Source organism: Thunnus thynnus, chromosome 4 (genome assembly GCF_963924715.1).
Source record: "Thunnus thynnus chromosome 4, fThuThy2.1, whole genome shotgun sequence".
Classification (NCBI taxonomy): Eukaryota; Metazoa; Chordata; class Actinopteri; order Scombriformes; family Scombridae; genus Thunnus; species Thunnus thynnus.
This window is the reverse complement of record NC_089520.1, coordinates 24,115,089-24,135,318: the sequence shown is the minus strand read 5'-3', so window position 1 is coordinate 24,135,318 and position 20,230 is coordinate 24,115,089. Positions and strand designations below refer to the sequence as shown.

General features: G+C 38.3%; 1 protein-coding gene across 7 annotated transcripts in view; it reads left to right on the top strand.

Annotated features, from left to right (window-relative positions):
• The window catches only part of cpne5b (copine Vb), a 128,020-nt gene that overhangs the window by 48,439 nt on the left and 59,351 nt on the right, over positions 1-20,230 (top strand). The window contains exons 7-8 of one of the 7 annotated variants that reach the window (XR_010928186.1): positions 16,310-16,452; positions 16,713-19,682. The exons of the other annotated variants lie outside the window; for them this stretch is intronic. The gene's annotated coding sequence lies outside the window, so the exon portion shown is untranslated. Of the gene's footprint in view, positions 1-16,309; positions 16,453-16,712; positions 19,683-20,230 lie in introns of those variants that run through there. 7 annotated transcript variants of the gene reach the window in all.

Sequence of the window (20,230 nt, the reverse complement as noted above, 5' to 3'; positions counted from 1 at the left end):
TGCTCTGGAAACACACTCCACTACCTTGGACTAAAGAGAATGCTAACTTACTGGGACACTGAGCAGCACACACTTGGGCTAACGTTAGCTACTTTAGTTAAATTGTGGTAACAGGGCAGGTATCATAATCAAGTAACATTAAACTTATGACTTAAAATCTTACTAACGGAGCAATAATTTCCAAAATGATCAGCTCACTTATTAGAGGGCACAAAATTAGCCATTGAAAGCATAGCGACTCGTTGAAAAACTTTAGTGACTTAGTATTTCTAGAGAGAAGTTGACCTTTTTTGAATGGGAGTCAGTTAGAGAAGGGATTTTTTGGAGCCAGCGTCTAGCGGCCTTCAGTAGAGTTGCACTCTAAGGTACTTCTGCATTGGCTTCAGCCAATGTGATAGTCTCTGATTACTTACCACAGCAGGGACATGCTTTGGACCCATATACAATTATCATTCTCAGAACCATTCCAGGGTGTGGATCAGTAACTGTTTTCCAAGTGCTGTGCAGTACAAACCTGTTGCAGATGATAACCAATCTAGAAAAAGGCAAACTGCAGCCAACTCTCAGCACAAAACACTATAGCATCTTGTAATATTAAACCATCTGCCTGAATCTGACCTGTAGCCAGGATCAGGCTTACATGGGGTAGCAGAACTCTCATCTGTTTTGCTGAAGTTTACTGAATGTAACCAGAATGCACATTTTGAGCTTAATAGGGTATAATGAAGGTGCTGAGTTGTGAGCAAATGTGTTGCTGATATTACGGAGGTGTAGTGTTTATAAAATTGGCTTTGCTTGTGATGAGAAATGTATAGAAATGGACAGAAGTAGGTGCTAATTTGTTTGGTAAAGTATGTAGGGAGAGAGAGAGAGTGAGATAAAACAAGTGAAATGGCAGGAGGAGGAGGAGAAGGAAGAAGAGACATGGGTGATTTAGAAAGAGATGAGAGGAAAAGACATTGATCAGACAAAGACAGAGAGGAAGGGTGGGGGAGACAACACATCCTACAGATGTTTTCTACAGATAATTATTGTCATTAAAGAAGGGTGAAGCATGTAGCAAAATTACCCAAATTACTGCTCGTCTCCTCAGCCTGTGCTCTCACACTGACTGAGAAAAATGTGTGTTAATGGGGTATCCTGTGATCTCTTTATACACGTACCATCCATCATCATCAGTTGGCTGGGCTCTTTCAGCTCAGTTCAGGTGAAGTCATTTAAATGTCACATTCAGTTGGATTTGCTGGTTCTTAGGTCTGAATCTGTTACTTTGGAGAACATTAAGAGGAATTTTCTGAATATTAAATTTGAACTTGTTTGACATGTTATTGTGAGAGAGATTTAAGTAGTGGTTATTGTTTGGTGTATTTCTTATATATATTATATATGTTAAATATTTTGTTTTCAAACTAAGGGGTCAATGTTTGTTGTAAATTCAATGTGATAGTAATGTCACTGTGACATTGTGGTATAAGAAATCCTATTCTTAGACTATTTGAACTCTCAAACTTGTTTCTATATGAGGGTTGTTTGCTGACCTCTGGGGTTAGCTAGAGATATCTTTGCCTTAAGCCTACTGGTTTAGATACTGTGTAGATCATGAGGTACCTAGACGAGCTAAATTTGAAGGATGTCCTTGTTTGAAGTCATTGACAATTTGGTCTCTGTGAGATCATCATATGATCATACTTGTTTGTAAGAAGGTGTAACAGTTTGTGGAAGTGTCCATTTAGGGATCTGACTGTTTTTAGCTTTGCTTCTAGAAAGGTATTAAGCTGTCTGGTTTGTGTTAGCAATCTTTAGAGGACGGGCCAGCTGAACAACACACTTTCTCTCCAAAAATACAAGATAATTGTATTTTTGTTTTGTATTTATGTATTTGGACATTTGTATAATTGTTACTGATTGCGTAATGGATTGTACAGTGTCTACAACTGCTTCAACAAATAATAATGTTTAATGCTTTCTTTGTGTCTCTGTGTGTTCTTGAGTGAGCCATGCAAAAATTTCCACATTATTGACATGTGCTAGTGTTGGCGAACATTTGACACTCCACACTTGCAGATAAAACAGTATCCCAAGCTGGTTTTAGAGAAAAGGATACTACCTCTAATTTGTAACTGATTTACACATTAAGCTGTTGATTGACTAATTTGGAGAATTATATATTAAATACTTTTAGTTTTTAAAGATCATACCTGCTTAGCATCAGCATGTTAGCATTGCAGTTGTGAGCATGCTGGTATTGACATTCAGTTCAAAACAACACTGTGCCTAAGTACAGGCTCACAGAGCGGCTAGCATGTCTGTCAACTCGTATCCAAATTAACATAATACTTGATGTTACCACACTGTAAAACAAGCCTGTACTGTCTTAGTTTGGTTTTGAGAGTAATAAGACTTGCTAGTTTCACTGGGCAGTTTAGTACTGGGTTTACAGAGAGAATACACTGGTCCTCATGCATCATTAATTTGATCTTAATGGATAATTCCCATTTATTTTAACTTGGGTCATTGTCTGTATGTAGTTGGTATTCAGAAATTCTATCTTTGTAATAACCTTAGGACCTAACATAATATTTTTACATTGCATAAATTGTTGAATTTCAAGGGGAAGCACATAAGGAAGATGTTATGCCTTAGATACTGATTGTTTATTAACTTTATGAAACTGTATAGGGCTAAAGAGAAGGGGTTTCTGGGCAACTGCAGGGTTTAGAGGCTTGCAGAGCAGCTGATATGCACCTATAAATGCATCTCTAAAATCTAAGTACACATTATGTATATTTGCGGTCATTTTTGTCAAGCAAATGCTGACTGGTAAAACAATATCCAGTAGCCCTGTTTTAAAAAGCCATGTTTAAATGGGTCTCTGTTTTAAACATCCACGTTTAAAACAGAGAACATGGACATATTTAATTAGTCGTTGGGTTGCAACTGGTGACCTTTTCTGGGCTTCTCTTCTGTTTCTGGTTGTTTCCCATTACATACAGTAGTACTGCACATATCCATATTTGAAGTTCAGACACCTGTGTGTACATCTGCACATAATGCACGCATCTACAAATTCACAGACGCAGAAGTATTTTTCAGGCCTCACACATGACGTTTGATGTGGTCATCAGGGATATGCTGTTTAGAGAGACAGAAGTCTCAGATATATACGCAGTAAGCATTTCATGCTGCAATACTAAATATGTCTGTCTCTCCCTACAGTACGCCCCGGATGATGACACAGTTGCTAAACTGTTGCAAAAAACATTTTTTGACAGTGTGTGTGTGTTTTCCCCACGGTGCATATTGATGTCACTTATTATGGGGACTTTAGCAGTGCAAATACAAGTGGGCTTTAAGCCTCTATATTGAGAGCATAGCCTTTAATTATGTTATTTCAAGTTTAATATCAAACCATTTCTCTATTAACTGAGAACTTATATGGCATGGTTAGAAAGGGAAATAGACATCTTTGCCAAATTATTCATTTTTAATTTGGGACACACTGCAGCTGAGAGATAACACAACTGCTTGCCAAATTTTTATTCTTGTGGCAGCCTTTAATCTCTCTTTACAGGCTACAAAGGCTGCTTGTGGTGGAAACCTCTCAAATTGAAATGTCCAAGTGGCTCTTTTGCTATTTCCACTATGTAGGGCGCATGTAGGGAAGGCGGAGCAGCAAGCCTTCCTATGAACTGGCCAGCCACCATAGCTTGACTCTTAGTGTATCATGTATAAAGTGCATGATCAACTTATTTGACATGGTTTTCAATCTGAGGCTGTAAATGACTGATCATACTAGGATGTAATTTATTTCATTTTATTTATTGTATTAGTGTTTGTTTTGGTGGACTGACAGTGTCGTGAATCAGATATGGCTGGTGAGTTGGGATCACTTCCATACTGTGGTCTTACACAACAGTTGGATGAATGAGTGTGTGATTTTGGTGGATGTGCTGTGTAACAACACTGCCAGATATTAACCATCAGTTGATCAGTAAATTCAGCTGGAGAGACTGCGCTGCGGCTTTGTTTTAGCTTCTCAGAGGGAGAATCACTGAGGCGGAGGAGCAGTGAGAAACACACACACACACCCATATAAAGTGATGCATCGCCCTGGTAGATGTGCTGCCCACTGGAGTTTGTTTTCATGTTTCTGCGGTAATGAAGAGTGATTCATATTCCATTGCTTGGAAATGTCAAGACATTTGTCTAAGCTTTCCTGAGCCAATGGGAGAATGTTTTAGAACATTTGTTTGTTTTTCATTTCTGCCTGAACCTGTCCTCTGGTTCTCATTTCACCTGCTTCTTTTTGTGCTTTCTCTCTCTCAAACACACAGACACAAAATTGAATAAATCTGGTGTGTGAGGGTGTCTTCAGGGCTGTTGAATTCTCTGTCTCTCTGACTGTTCCTCCTACCTAAATGCATTTCGATCACAAGTTCACAGCAACCTGCACTTCTTTCATTGTAAATTATACAATATTATACAGTGCATTATATCATAGAAGATATTCATGAATATAAATCTAAATTTTGGATCATTGCTTGAGCTCACCTTTTTTCCCCTTTCCCTTGGTCTCTGTACATGCATTCATGCATCAGCGGTTCGATCCTCGTCTCCTCCAGTCCGCATGTCAAAGTGTCCTTGGGCAGGATACTGAACCCCAAATTGCTCCTGATGGTTGTGCCAGTGGTGTGTGAGTGTGTGTCCGACTGAGCATTAGATCCCGATGAGCAGGTTGGCACCTTGCATGGCAGCTTCTGCCAATCAGCGTATGAATGTGTGTATGAATGGGTGAATGCTGACATATTGTAAAAGTGCTGTGATTGGTCGGAAGACTAGAAAGGTGCTATATAAGTGCAGTCCATTTACCATTCACATGTGCGTATACAAACACACACACAAACACACACACACACTGGGATGTAGACAAAATTAATCTAAAATGACGCTAGTGCCTGTGTTTGTATGGCTTCTTGTATGTTTCTTGTAAGCTGGAGAGGGAATCTGTAAATAATACAGTGCGGTAAACAAAGACTGTCAAGAAGCTTTTAGGCCACACAGCTGATAGTGAATGTTAATTACTTTGTGCCTTACAGTACAATTCAGCCCTCACAAGATAGCGATAGCAGAATACAAAAACGTACAAGTGGCTGCAAAATCAATCAACACTGAGGGCTCCGAGCCTCCGCTGGCATCAAGACTGACGAGAACAGCGATAGGCTGTGCAGAAATTCTGGCCTTGTGTTCAAAGATAGATCTGCAGAGTATGTCACTGGATTAAATGGACCACCATGTTTTAAGATCTTATACAAAGTTTAATGCATTCATGGCTGAATACACTGAATACTGTTTATTTTCTTCTGCTTCTTCATGTCAACTCTTACTCTCCTTTTCTACCATTTCCTGGTTACTTCTGTTGTTCTGCAGTTTATTACCAGACTAGTAATTATGGTTTGTTTTGAGTGTCTTCATCGTCATTGTTTCTCTCCCAGTCTGGATGTCCATGTTGTGGCGATCTGCCAATCACATCGCGTGCCCCAAAGACACAACCATTCTCTGAATGGCCATTGATGTAACCTTTTCTCTTCTCTCTCTCTCTCTCTCTTTTTACCTTCAGCAGGAGCCTTTTTTCTATAATGAAAATCACGGCTGCTGCCTAATTAGACAAGCACTAATTTCAGGAAGATTAAAGCCATTACAATTAGCCATGAAAAAGGGAGAACAAGAGAATAGACTCAAATACACACTTCAGCATTCATGTGCCATTTAACTAAGGTACAGAATTTATGAAATCAATGTGTGTGTGTGTGTGTGTGTGTGTGTGTGTGTGTGTGTGTGTGTGTGTGTGTGTGTGTGTGTGTGTGTGTATACAGGATAATAAAAGCAGAATCCTTATATGGCCATGTTCAGAGCTGTGCATACATAATCTCTCTCCTTTCATAAAGAAAAAGATTAGGAATTAAAGTCAGACAAACCTGATGACATCCTTTGCATTAATGAGAAACTTTGATTCTTAGAGGTCACAAGTTGTAATGTGCTGTTAATCATTTTAAGTATTCAAAAACACACGGAGACTGAAAAGCTATTGTAATACAACCTCAATAACTGCTTAGCCACTTGCAAAGTCCTTGGAATGAATAGGTAACTCTGGGAGACATTCCAGCAACATTTGTTGAACAAAAGCATTTGATGAAAAAAACATGTAGACACTTGTTGTCATGTAAACGCCTCAGTGGTTTGTAAAACTGGAGCCAGTATCAGCAAATGTGCAACATGCAAGCTGGATTTGAAAAAAATAATTTCTCCATTTGCTCATTTTGTTACATGCCACTGATCAAAACAAACACCATACGTGTGACCCATGCATGGGGATGTGAGAATCCTTGCAAAATGCTTTGGTGAAGCCAGCCTGGTTCATCTAAAATTCATAGTTTATTACATTATTATTATTATTATTTATTATTTTCAATGATGGAAATATGTCACAAAGTACTCACTCATTCATTATAGTGGCTAGAACCTGCTTCCAGCAACACCATATCAATTAAACTGTCACAATAATAATTGTGTCACAGTAATGGCACAATAATTTCAAGGGCTTCAAGCAAAACTCAAGTCAAGAAAAAAAGGAAAATTCAAGGTCCTGCTGGGTCACAAACTAGGATGTCTATTACAGTAACTTCAAAAAAACCTTGTTGTGTGTTGTGGTTCCGGCATAGGGCTCCGTCTGTGGCCCGTAAGCAAGGTCTGTCTGAGTACCATCAGTGAAGGATGTTTCCTTGGCAACATCAACTACTTCCTCATTCACCCAGCAGGTGTAGTGTGAGGCAATTATAGTTAACCGTGACTGATTTCATGCAGATTTAGACATTTTGTTACAGAAAACATGTTGAGCTGACCTCGATTGATTCTGCAGATCCTGATCAGTTCAAGTTTTTATTATCTATCTCTCTCAACTGAAGCAACTCGGACATTTTTCACAGACAGTTTTACATGTCCTGCTGTGACAAGTCAAAAATGTCTTATATTGACATTTTATCAAACCTCAAATACTATTGTGACAGTGTAGTCTAATTATATTTATTATAGTTTACAAGGATTTGTGTTTATAACCTGATGCAACACGTGACTTCTCCATTTCCTAAAATGTTAATGAAACTTATTCAGATTGTGTGCCTGTGTGACAGAGAGAAAGAAAGAGAGAAAAACAGAGAGCTTCCGCTAAACAAGACATTTGTTTCATCTGAACATCAAAGGCTCTCTGCTCTTTTATGATTGCCTCAGATTTTACAGTGCTCTCTTGCCACAGGCCTCAAATGCATATTTTATTAAAGAGCTTAAAATTCTCTTGTCAGTTATATTTACATAGGGAAATGATTTAAACTGAGAGTGCAGTGACTAAGCTAACTGCACACACGTGAGTAATCTGTCTCTTTACTTTGCTCTATAAGGTTTTGGAAAATTTGAAACAGTAAATATGTGTGTTTTATAATTCGATTATAATATTATAATCAGTTATATCAGTATTAATAAAAAGTATGGCCTTGTTTTATATACATCAGGAGCCAGATGTACAGTGTAAAGAATATGTGTGTGCAAAACATGCCATTCCACATATATACAGTGATATTCTATGAAAACATGCGTACCTAATAAGTATGTAAGTAAGAAATTAAATCTAATGTGCAACATAATTCCTTTCAGTTGTTAGTTGCTTTTGTTTGCTCAGTTACATTATTCTTGTCTACAGTTAATCTGCTTTTAGTGTTTTCAGTTAGACACCTTTTTATTCCCCTGTTCTTTGTTATTTTTATTGTTTATCATGAGGCATTTGATGTTTGAGAAATCATCAAATGATGATTTACAGGTGAATGTGTTATGGATTTTCAGCAGTATGGCTGCTATTAATAGCCTCAGCTGTACATAATGGTCATGTAGACGAGCGGGTGCTGTGTGGGAGTTTGAAGCCATTTCAACATACACATTCTGTGAAAATGCATTTTTTCTTTCTGATGCTTTAAATGCAAACTTTTAATTTAACATGAAATGATTAGTTTAAAGTTTGCAGTAGTGTCTATGTCTATGACTATATGTGGGAGTGGAAATCAGGCTTATGCACATGTGCACAATTTAACAAGGACTGAGATTTTTCAGAACCATGTGTACATGTTGCTTTATAAATCTGATGCAAAGAATGTGCATGCATGTATCTGCTTTTGTGTGGGTTCAAAAGTAAAACTGTAATGTGCTCATAAGTTTTATGTATCTGGCCCCTTGGATATTTGCTTATAATGATGTGGCATGATCTTGTTTGGATGTTGTCTGGAAGAGTGAACTGTTTTTTCTTTAATTTCCTCTCTATGAGCCATAATTACTTTGGGAAGTTGTTGAAAGGCTGGTCAGTAAACTTGGTGTGTGTGTGCTTGGGGGTGTGTGTGTGTATATCTCAGACAGTGAGAGAAAACTGTTTTTCTTGCAGTTATAATAAACAGCACCTTACTGTGCGAGGGAAATATGCCTATTACATTACCATAAGAAGTAGGAGTTGGAATCATCCAAACATCCCACTAGCTAATTTTGCATGCTGCTGCTATTCTGTTCTAGTGTGACTGCAAACAAAATGTTTACATAAGTGAGAAATTAATTGTGCCAAGGATCCTTATGTTTTGTTCTGTGTTTACAGTGAAAAAAAAGCCTGTCATTGCAAAGTATCGCAAATTAGCCAGTCAGTTGCAGGTTTGCTGATATGGTGGAGAGAAGGAATAAATGAAAATAGGTTATTCTTTGTTTATCCTCTCTTAAAGGTTATGCATCAAGCAACTGTATCTTTAGCAGAGTCAGAGTTATCAGTCTTATCTCAAAATATGACATCTCCTGGTCATGGACACAATATCATTCACAATGTTACAGTCTAATGCAATCCATCATAACAGTCCTGCAACAGATATTACCACTGTAAAGCTTGTAATTATCATTTTTTGTTCAGACTCTGGTAGAGAAATGTTGATTTAACTTTTTTTTTATGGCCTGCAGTTTGTTTCAGTTGTCCCTCCTCAACCTCATGTATGTTTAAATGGTACAGTTAGTAATCTTGGCATCTAAATCATTTTTAGCCATGCTAGCAGCGGGTGGCAATTCAGTAGTTTGGTCGGCCACTCCATCACTTTGGTCCAGACTGAAATATCTCAGCATGGATGGATTGCAATGAACAAACATTTTGTACAAACGTTCATGGTCCTCAGAGGATGACTCCGACTGACCTCTGTGATCCTAAGACCCGCTGGTGACTCCAGCGGGTCAAGTTTTCACTTATCCAGTGAACATCTACTGGATAGATTGGAAGTTTTTGCACAGACATTCATGTTTACCATATAATGTATTCTAATGACCTTAGTGATCCTCTGACTTTACCTCTAGTGCCACTAAAGAGGTTGACATTTGTGTTGCATGAACTGTCTCAACAACTGTTGGATGAATTGCTGTGAAATTTGGTAAAGACTTTCATGTCCCACTCAGGATGAATTGTAATAACTGGTTTCATCTGGTTCCATCATTGATTCGAAATGTTATTTTTGTTGATGACTAAATTCTTGCAAAACTCATGACATTCACATCAGCCTCAGCAATACTTTGCGTTTCGTACTAATTAGAAAATGTTAGCATTCAAGCATGCTAAACTAAAACGGTGAACATTAGAAACATTATAGCTACTTAACATCAGCATATTAACTTTTACATTGTGCGCATATTAGCATGCTGATGTTAGCATTTAGCTCAAAACCACTGTGTGCAGCCTCACAAAGCTACTTGTGTGGTTGTGAACTCTTTGTCTTGTTATTCAAAACATACATCTTGATGTCTAGTAGACATTATTGTGAAATATGGATAATTCTCCAAGCAACCTAGTCCATAATTAGCATTGGCTTTGTGTAGCCTTACATTTTGCTTTGAAGTTATGGCAAACACTTGCATTCAAACAATCAAAATTAAACAAAAAGACTTTGAAAGGATGCCGCCACAATTTATAAAAGGTTACAGAACACCAATGGGATTATATTTCATCATTTCTCCTCAGCTGCACAAACCTAATTTGAACCATACTTCCTATAATGTATTTATATATATAAAGCTCTTCATCACAAGACATCCCTTAAATGATCATACACAGCAGTCATCCTTTACAAAAATACAATCAAAAAAGATAAAGATGAAAGGACCAAGACAAATCATATCACATGTTGGAAAGACATAACAAGCCTACCAACCAATCAAGCACAAGTCTAACACTGAGCTATTTCTTGGCAAAAGCAACTCCTAACAAAAACCTTATGAGAGAGAAAAAATGAAGGAACCTTGGGCACACCAATTCAAAAAGGGAGTGAAATGTCTTTCCTTATTGGCTTTATTTATTCAGTTTGTCTGTGCACACATACTTCTTTTTCTGCAAGGCACTCCGTGCTCCCGCGTCCTGGAGCAGACCATAAACACCACAGTTTGCAACCACTACCCACAGAGAAGCTCCACTGCAGCAGATGGGAGTTAAATGGCTCCCTCAGGGGCACACTGATGATAGCCAAGCAGCCAGAGGAGATTTATTGTCATTCTCTCAAGTTTTTCTTCACTCATCCCTCAAATACATAAACACAGTGCACGACTGCTGTGTTGCATTGCGTAGACAGTGTAGATAGGAGAAGTGTACAGATGTGGAGCACCATGTTATTGGGGACCATGGAAGAGAGGGAGATGCAATGAAGTTGAATTAGTACTACAAAGAAGGAAAGGAGAGTATAGAAGAGGGTAACATGATGAAAAGCACAGAGAAGACATAAGCAAAATGTTGGGAAGGGGTGGTGAGGAGGAGGTGTGTTTGAGCATGCTTGGCCTTTCACCTTTTCAATATTCCCTGAACGTCAGTGTAGATTACCAAAGCAGAGAGGCGAAATGGAAGGAAATGATTTGTGAACGTGAATAGAGGCATGTGTGCAGACGTAGGATACCCAGTTGGGTATGATGACAAACCAAGCCCGACACCACAGTCTCCTTAACCCTAACTCTCTCCTACAGTTGGCCTTGGACGGCTACTATAGGATGTTTGCAACCATAAGAACTGTTTGGATATCCACAGAATGTATGGGGGTAATAACGCAGAGTATTACTGCTGTCAGTTGCTGCTCTATATAGTTAATTGTTACAAATAGTGCAGTACTCAGAACTTGGATTACTTGTAATGCGGCACATTTGCCTTAAAAATGTCATAAAAATCACAAACATATATTCTCACTCACACCTAGGGGGATATTTACTAAGTATTTGTGGCGCCTTTTTTCAAAACAGTCAAATTATTTTTATTCTTATTTACAAAAAGACCTCACTGAGTTTTGCAGTGGTAAAATAGAAGAAAAGTGTCACCGCTGAAAATTGTATGTTAAGGCTCATGCAATATGTATTTCAAGGTGTTCCTGTTTAAAGGTGCAAGATATGGAAGCAGGGAGAGGAAATTCATACAAGAAGTCGCTGCCTCTGATTTATCATTGCTGTCTGACCCATGCAGCAGAGGAGACGGCATCTGAAATTTAACGCCTGGGGAAACCAAGTGTAAAATCTGTATCTCTGTTTTATTAGACCCACACTGAGAGTTATACTGAGGGGTGAGAGAGAGAAAGGGAAAAATATGAGGATGCATTATAAAGTTACTTTAGCAGATTTCCTCTCTCAGCGCCACAACACAAGACAAAGTAATGCAACAATATGCAAAAATGAAATAAATCACGACTTACTCCAAAGATCAACATATATTCTGTTTCTCAAAACTGACATATTCATCCTACTTAATAGTTGACTTTGATGTGGAAAATAAAGCACTGAAACAGGGACAGGATTGTTGTCTGCATATGACCAAATGCACCTTAATTGCTCTTTTTTGATCTGACAAACAATAAAAAAATGTATTTTTATCTTAAAAATAAGATAACATGGGATGACAAAGTCAGAAAAGTCAGACTATACTCCCTCCAGCAAAAAGGAAAAGTACATAACACTACAACAGAGGTGAATGCTGGTGTTAATGGTACTAAAAACACTAAGAAATCACTCCTGAAATCTCAACAGCAACATTTCTTTTCAGAAACATTTTCCTGGTTACGCCGGAGCCACAGACCTCTTTCTCAACAGTTTTCATTTGGACAATTTTTTAAGTAGAAAGTAGCTCCAGTGAAACTCAGCTGCAACATCAGATGAAATTTCCCTAGAAAAAAAACCAACCTACTAAACTACTTCTGAACCTCCATTGTTTTGGTTGTGGCACAAGTTTAATCGGTGGATATCTCAAAACTTTGACTGGATACCACTAAATGTAAGATTAATTGTAGACATTTTATATATTAATATATTTATATGATTTTCTTATTTGTCTGTATCACAGCACTGGATGCTGGAATAATCAGCATGTGTGCAAGCACTTTGCAGATGCTAAAAGATAAAAGATGTCATCTGATAAACAGTGCATTCCTCCCTTCACTTGTAATAAATGCTTGAAATTTGAAGACATCTCCAGTAAGCTCTGACCAGTCCAACATTTGCTACACAGATCCATGAGTGTGACTGAGGTCAGATCAGGGAATGTGGTCATGGTGAGGTAATTGCAATAAAGTAAAATTCTTTCAGCATATTATTTTGAGTTGTGCATAAACTTTAAATTTCCCATCTCACCTTCTGTAAAAAACACAAGGTAAGCCATTCTGATGGTCTTGTGGATCTCACCACATTTTCCTTCCAAACTGTTCCACAGTTCCACACGCCAACAAAAATACCTTCCCTCACCATTTTATACTGAAAGTGAAATAGCTTTAATCACCTGTGAAACTGCGAAATAAAAACACAGGCAAGTATCACATATTTTGAGTGCTAAATTGTGGGCTGCTAAAATAATTGTGAAATGTGCAACACCCTGAGCAGCTGAGAAGCCACACTGGGAGCGGAGGCTGTGAACATGGCCTGAAGCCATGTCTCAATCCCCCAAAGTATGTGTTTGAGATGCATTTGAGCTCATGTTTTCCGAGAAGGAGAGAGACAGGAAAACATAAGGGACAGGTGTGAGGGGAGATGCATCAAAAACCTTTAATATTAAAACAGTAGATCCAAATTCTGGTGATATTTACACTGAATTTGCACATGAGAAGGACTTTTTCCCATGTCTGTTGTTACACCATACTGCATTTGTTTGACTGTGTCTTGTTTATATTTTTCTTATTGTTATGCACCAGTCCCTGATGTATCATTTCACCCCTTAAATCATCTCCATCGTTGCAGCCAGGTTTACATCCTCTCCTCCCTGCCCTCTTAACTTCTCTCAGACCTATTTTTAATTTAGAGCTTGATATCAAGATCTACTTACACCAGTCAGAATAATGGATTCGACTGGCTTTCTTCCCATCTTTATACTGCAGACTAGCTACTGTAACACTCAGTTCAGACTCACAGTAGAAGTTTCTCAGAGTTCTTAGTCGGTATTTTTTTTCTGTCTGTGTCAGCAAAACTCTCTGCTGCATTATTCATACAGGTGATTCAGTTCATATGGACACCAGTGAGCCACCCAGTCCTCAACTGAGCAGCTCTGCTGGGTGGTTAGGACTTAAGTAAGTGCCTTGCTCAAGAGCATCATAGCAATAGCTGTGGGGGTGGGGGATTCTCATTCGCCTTATCTGCCCAGACCTCTCCTGCAGTTTTGAAAATTGAACATTTTGATTCCCTCTGTAGGCTGGGTGTGTCCGCCTGACTGCATCTATGTCTTTATACTCATCACTTTCCATTTTCTGTTTCTCATCTCGGCTCGCTCCATTCCCCCTCACCTGTCATAAAACCACACATCTCTTTCTGTTGGTATGGCTACCAGCTATTTCTAACTCACGCTTTGAGTGAGCTGTTCTCCACTATGGCTCATCATTACCTATCTAGGATATGCAGATGCACATGAACATAGGCCCCAAAAAAAAAAAAAAAAAAGCCTGCTGTAACAGCTCCAGCTGGCATCTTCTCTGGGTGACATTTTTATGTGATAAGGCTGTTGTGTATTTTTGGCTCCTCTGGAAAAAAACTGACATTTTGTTCTGGTTATGAGAATTTATTTTTCAGCTTTTTGAACTCTGGATTTTATGTTGTTTGCTGCCTTTGCAGTTGACTTATTTTGCTTGTAACAGGTGCTGGTGCAGCTTCAAAGTGCAGATAGCCAGTGTAGCTTTATGCTAGTTATATGCTTTGGGATTAGTGTTACCATAGTGACTGTTCTCAGTTTACAGGAAGTGATCACGGACAATTATACAATCCGGAGAGTATGTGCCTGTTTTTTATTTGAATTATCAATTCCAATGGTAACTATTCTTCCAAGTTCACACTTGGCATAGTTATAATGTAAGTAGAAATTTACACATCACTAAACTAAAACAGGTTACACCACAGAAACTCTTTACTAAATATTTCAACCTATCTGAACTGACAATAAACAACATAAAATATAAAATGCTATAGGCCAATAACATTAGATCAAATTACCAAATAAAGCCCATTAGGTTAGCTTGATTTGATATGTCCTACCACAACATTAGCCACTGCCAGCTGGTCCAGGCCAACAGTTGATTAAAAAAAAGGAGCGGTCAATAGCAAGATGGCATGGTTGGCTAAACTCTAGGCTGTTGCCACTTTTTTACGCACTGTTACATATAAAGCTGCAATATTAGTCAATCAATTGATTAGTTGATCGACTGAAAAAAATGAAACAATTAGTGACTATATTAATAATCGTTTAATAATTTCAGGATTTTTTTTCAAGCAAAAATGCCAAATATTCTCTGGTTCCAGTATTTCAAATAGCCTATTTTTTTTTCATTGCTGTGTATGACAGTAAATTGAATATCATAACATGTGGGGGAATTAATCAACAGATTCATCAATAAATGAAAATAAGCGTTAGTCCTCATTACATACTGTATCTGCATTGCTGTAACTATCAAAGAAGCAGTAAGAAATTAAGCAGTATAAAGTATAATGACAAAAACTTTTATTTTGGAGATTATGTCACAGCTTGTGATGCTACAGTGACTTCCTGTTTACATAGGTGATTGCTTTTATTGGACAATGCTACGAATACACATAGCAACCAATCACCACTTTTAAATTAACATGTAGTTACTCAAAACTTAGGAAGGGCTTCAAACACAGACTTGAATTCATGAATAGCTGAACAAACCTCTGAATTTACATCTCATGTTGTTGACGGCTGTTGTTGTAATTTGACTAACTGTAATAACAGCCCTTTATTCATTAAATTTCTTTAATTGGCGAGAAACTGCTACAGCAACTTCTGTGTGGACAACAAGAAATCGGCTAACATAAATTTAATATCAAGCTTCATGAGTGAAGAGAAAGTAAATGGCAGTACAGTCTGATAATCAGGTGATTTTCACAGTACTGAAGTACTAGTACTGAATAGACTCAAACTGAGACAGTCAGTGACAAAAGCAAGCAAAAAAGAATATAAGCAGGAATATAAGATGAACAAGGGTGAACACGCAGATTGCAATCAATACTATCCCACTAATAAGGATTCCTATTGTCTAAAAGACACACACACATACACACACACACCCATCTGTGTTTCCCTCCTCTGGCACGGTGTGCTAATGGAGGTCTGGAATAGTGGACTGATAAAGCTGTCATGCTGCCTCCCTCTCTGCTTCTCTCTTTCTCTAACACAAAGTGATAAATCAAGTCTCTCCGATGGCATCACTTCAACAAAGAGACTTCTGTCTGCTAACAAATGCGTACACACACACACACACGCATACACACACACACTCATCACAGACAAATACATTAGATCTGTGTGTCTCTGCTCAGTCTATGAGAGAAGCGATTCATAGCTTCTAAACACAGTATCATCACCTATCCCTCCTCTCAATTTTATTCTGTCATGTACCTTTTATTCTCTCTCACACACACACACTCTCTGATTAGACTTCATTCCACTGGATCGAGCAGCAGTGCTTTGCTTGCTCTCTGGGGAAGCCTTCATTGGTGGCCTGGGTTGCTGTCACAAGAGTAATGTCTGTACTGGGAATAACTGCACTGCAGAAGTAGGTTTCCTCAGGGACAAAGATCATACAGTAAATATGAGGTATAGGACTTATTTCCTTGGGGGGATTTCACTGGTCAGAAAAGAGTAATGGCTAAGAGCGTAATTACTACTAGAGGGCTCCATTTCCACATGAGTACCTAACCGCTTCCTCTCCTGGTGCTCTGTCTGTCTCTCTTTAAGGTCTGGGCTGATGGGAAGCTGCTGTTTCTTTTTTTTCTAAAGCTGCAGCTGCCTCTCTGTCTTCTGTGAGGAGCCCACTGAATATAGCTGGAGCAGATCTTTGATGGAGGAAGAGGGGCTACAAGCGAGATCTTTGCAAACAGGTTAATTTAGTTGCAAGCCACCAGATCTCCCCATCTTGAGGGTACAACAGTTCTCTGTACATGCTTGCACAAACTACAATAATAGAATTTGCAGGAGTTTGATAAAGTTGTCTCAATTATTACTCAATGTCATTTGGTGCTGAAATATCTGACTTTTAGAACTAAATTTCACACCCATATTCTACTTTGGAACAAAATTTTCACAAGACATTGCAGTTCTTTTTTGAGAAACAGTGGTGTGACTTTATTATTTGTGCCAGGCCATCAAGGAGTTGATGATAAACCAGTGTCTCCATGAAGGAAGGAAGGAAGGAAGAAGGGAAGGAAGGAAGGAAAGAAAGAAACAAAGGGGGAAGGAATATTTTCCCTCCAGCTTCCACTGTACAACTGACAGGGAAGTCTTTGATGCTGTGATGAAAAGTGACGGCTGTAAAGCCCAGGGCAGCTTGTGTTCAAGCAGCTAGGTGAAGTGAAACGGATGGTTGAGGGGTACTGGGCTCTGTGGAAATGTACTCCCCAGAGAGGGGTTTGCCCGCAGGAACATCACCAGCTTGATCCAGGAACCTCTCTCCTGGCAAAGGCTAGAATCAAAAGGTAAAATTTTTGAACAATACTTCACATTCCAAGCCATATGGCTCTGGCTTATGTGCTATAAAAGCTGATAAGAAATTCATGATTTATAATGTAAAAAAAAAGGTGGATGGATTGATACTGATTGAAAAAAATGCTTACAGTTCATTAGCAAGGCCCAAGTCTGCAGATGGAGACTTTCTTTCATTGCTTAAGTGCTGTGTGAGTGAATGTGGCGAAGCGCAGACAGAAGAGTATTTAGCTCGGCTTCTAATTGGCCCCAGCACAAATGTAGTAGCATAGTGAGCATGGTGAAGGGTAAAAATAGATTAAATACATGGCTACAATTCAATAAAGACTCTGCTTTGCCTTTTGTTGCTATTATTATATCGATAAGTAGCTGTTCTCATGTTGTAAACCGGTATAGTAGGAGTTAAGGCATCAGCATGCTTCAAATGAAATGCTTGTTGGACGGTTAAACAGCATCTACAGACAATTTCTCTTACTTATCCCACCTTTATGAGGATCTTACACTGTCAGCGATAAAAGTCACAGTGTTCACAGGGAGAGTGGTGAAACTTATGGTATACTATTTTACCTAACCCTGGCCTATAATGATTTCCTTTCATTATTTTCTCTTTAAAGATCCTCTCCTCACATGCATTAAGACATGTAAAAATACTCTGCTTGGAATAATAATGTATGTCTGATATGGTTTTTCCATTAAAAAGTATAATTACTGCTACCTTCATCTCTGCACAGAACTAAGCTTAGCATATTTCTAAATCACCCGCTTTGATAAATGTGACACAGCTCGGTTAAAGAACTTTGAAATTTGCAAAGGTAAGTGTGGTTTAACTAGGTTAATATAGATATATCTTTTGTTGGTTATTTTCACAGGAGGAGTTCAGGGACATGGTGTTGACGTATGACCATCATTCAATAACCAGTGTCACATCTGTCTGTATTAAATGCTATAAATAAGAGCTTATATCAAATGCATAATGTGCAGAGCAGCAGTAGCAGAGAAAACAATGCAAAGTGACTGATTCATCTCTTCCTTCATCTAGAGATCAGAGCTCTGCCAGGACTTTTTTTTTATGTATGAGAGGTATGTGTGACTGACAGGTCTCATGATATATCTTTCACCCTTTAAAATAGAGACAAAACGTAATATCTGCCACGCTGATTTAATAGCTTCACTGCAATGATAACAAAAAAGAGACCTTAGAGCAAGTTAATGTCTCATGAGAATATTTGAAAAAAGAAAAGAGGTAATAAAAATGATTCAGATTCAGAAAATAAATGAAGGGAGTATGATAAGATACTTGATGATTAAAAAAAAACAAAACAAAAAAAACAAACATATTTCCTCATATTTCCTGTGGAAAAAAATACAGCATTTGATGTGGAAAGATAATGAGGATAATAAGAGTTTTCTGCCTGGCTGCTCAGTTTAATTTGTTTTCTTGCCCCAGAGTTTGATTCATTTACCTAAATGCAGAATTCACTCTAAACTCATTTAAAGCAAGCAACTAATCCTTTCAGTAAATACAACTCTTAGTATGTTGCATGTGATGATTAACTGCAAGCTGCAGTATCTGTCACATAAATTCAAAATGTCAGCTCTTAGATTGTATATCTAATCACTAAGAAATTATACATTAAATGTTAATGCTCAACAGTGGAAAAACACAAATTATGCATGACAGAATGCATCTAGATTAGAACTTGTTCAGCACTGGTGCTCTCTGAGCAAACTTATTTGCTTTATTACAAAACCTCGTATGCTTCTGTACTTTGAACATGGCTGTCATGTTTCATTATTAAAAGCAGTGCAGTTTTTATATGGGGCTGTGCAGATGAGTTGGTGTAACATTGGGATTTAATTTCTTTATTCAAAGTTAGTGCAGTAATTTTATACTCTACAATGTCCAAGAATATATGTGATAAGGATGAATAACTCTGTCGATATCGACTAAATAATAGGACAATTGCGATACAATGCAACTAACAATAATTTTACATTTGCATTTTGTCATTTGGCACTTTTATCCAAAACAACTTACAAATGAGGCAAGACAATCAAGAGGACAGTGTCTCAAAAAGAGCCGTGGTACAAATTCTCAAGTAGCTGACCAAGTACAAATGTGATGAGAAAGAGTGCTAGACAAAAATTTTTTTATTTTATTTCATAATAATTACTTAAGTAAGAAACAACCAGAAGTATAAAAGTGCATAAGAAACAACAAGAAAGGAGTGCAACAATCATAAAAATGCTAAAGGTTAAAGGTGCTCAAGTGTTGAGGTGTTCATGGAAGAGCTGAGTTTTCAGGCGTTTCTTGAATGCACCAAGGGAGTCAGCAGACCGTATGGAGCTGGGTAGCTCATTCCACCATCGTGGAACCACAAACAAGAAGTCCAGACCATTATTTAATATCAGGCAGTGATGGTATTACCAGACATTGCTCATTTGCAGACGGGGTGGGTTTTTATTGATTAATTGATTAATTGTTTATGTTTGTGGCAAAAGTTGAACCAGATTCAACTTTTTTTTTGCTTTTTGCTAGACAACCGAGCATTGGCACCCCAACTGTGCCGGCCTAGTTGTCTCATTGGAAAGAATGAGGGAGCTGAGTTGATTCAAACAGCGCTATTGTCAGTCTGAACACGGCCAGGCAGCGATGCTCATCTCGGTTGTCATGTCGCAGGATCTTGAAGATGGTAGGGTAACCCCTGCAGACTCATTCTCAGCAAATGGCAAACAGGTTTTTCTTGCACCGTTGCTTTGTTGGGAAAAAGGAGTTTGTTGTCTGAATGAGAGAGCTCATCATCCAGTATTGATACCCTTGTGTCTAATATCCGAGCAAAAGTCCATTTCCTCTACCTGCAGGCAGCAATTGATCACAGCTCTTTTCTCTGAGCTGAACCATCTGTTAGGAAAACAATTTTTCTGTCATTGTGGATTCAATTGGGGCTATCAATCAACATGACAGATGAGGTTTTCCACACTAAATAAACTAATTCAGGAATGCCGTTGCAGATTCATCAGGTTACAGTGAACTTAAACCTTGCAGTCATCTGTTTGGGAATCAGCAGACAGATGGGAATCCACAAAACACGCTGCTACTGCATGAATGCCTAGCCTATTTAAACATTTGGAGACAGCTATTTTGGCAAATAGCATTGATTTTCCTCCAGAACGAAT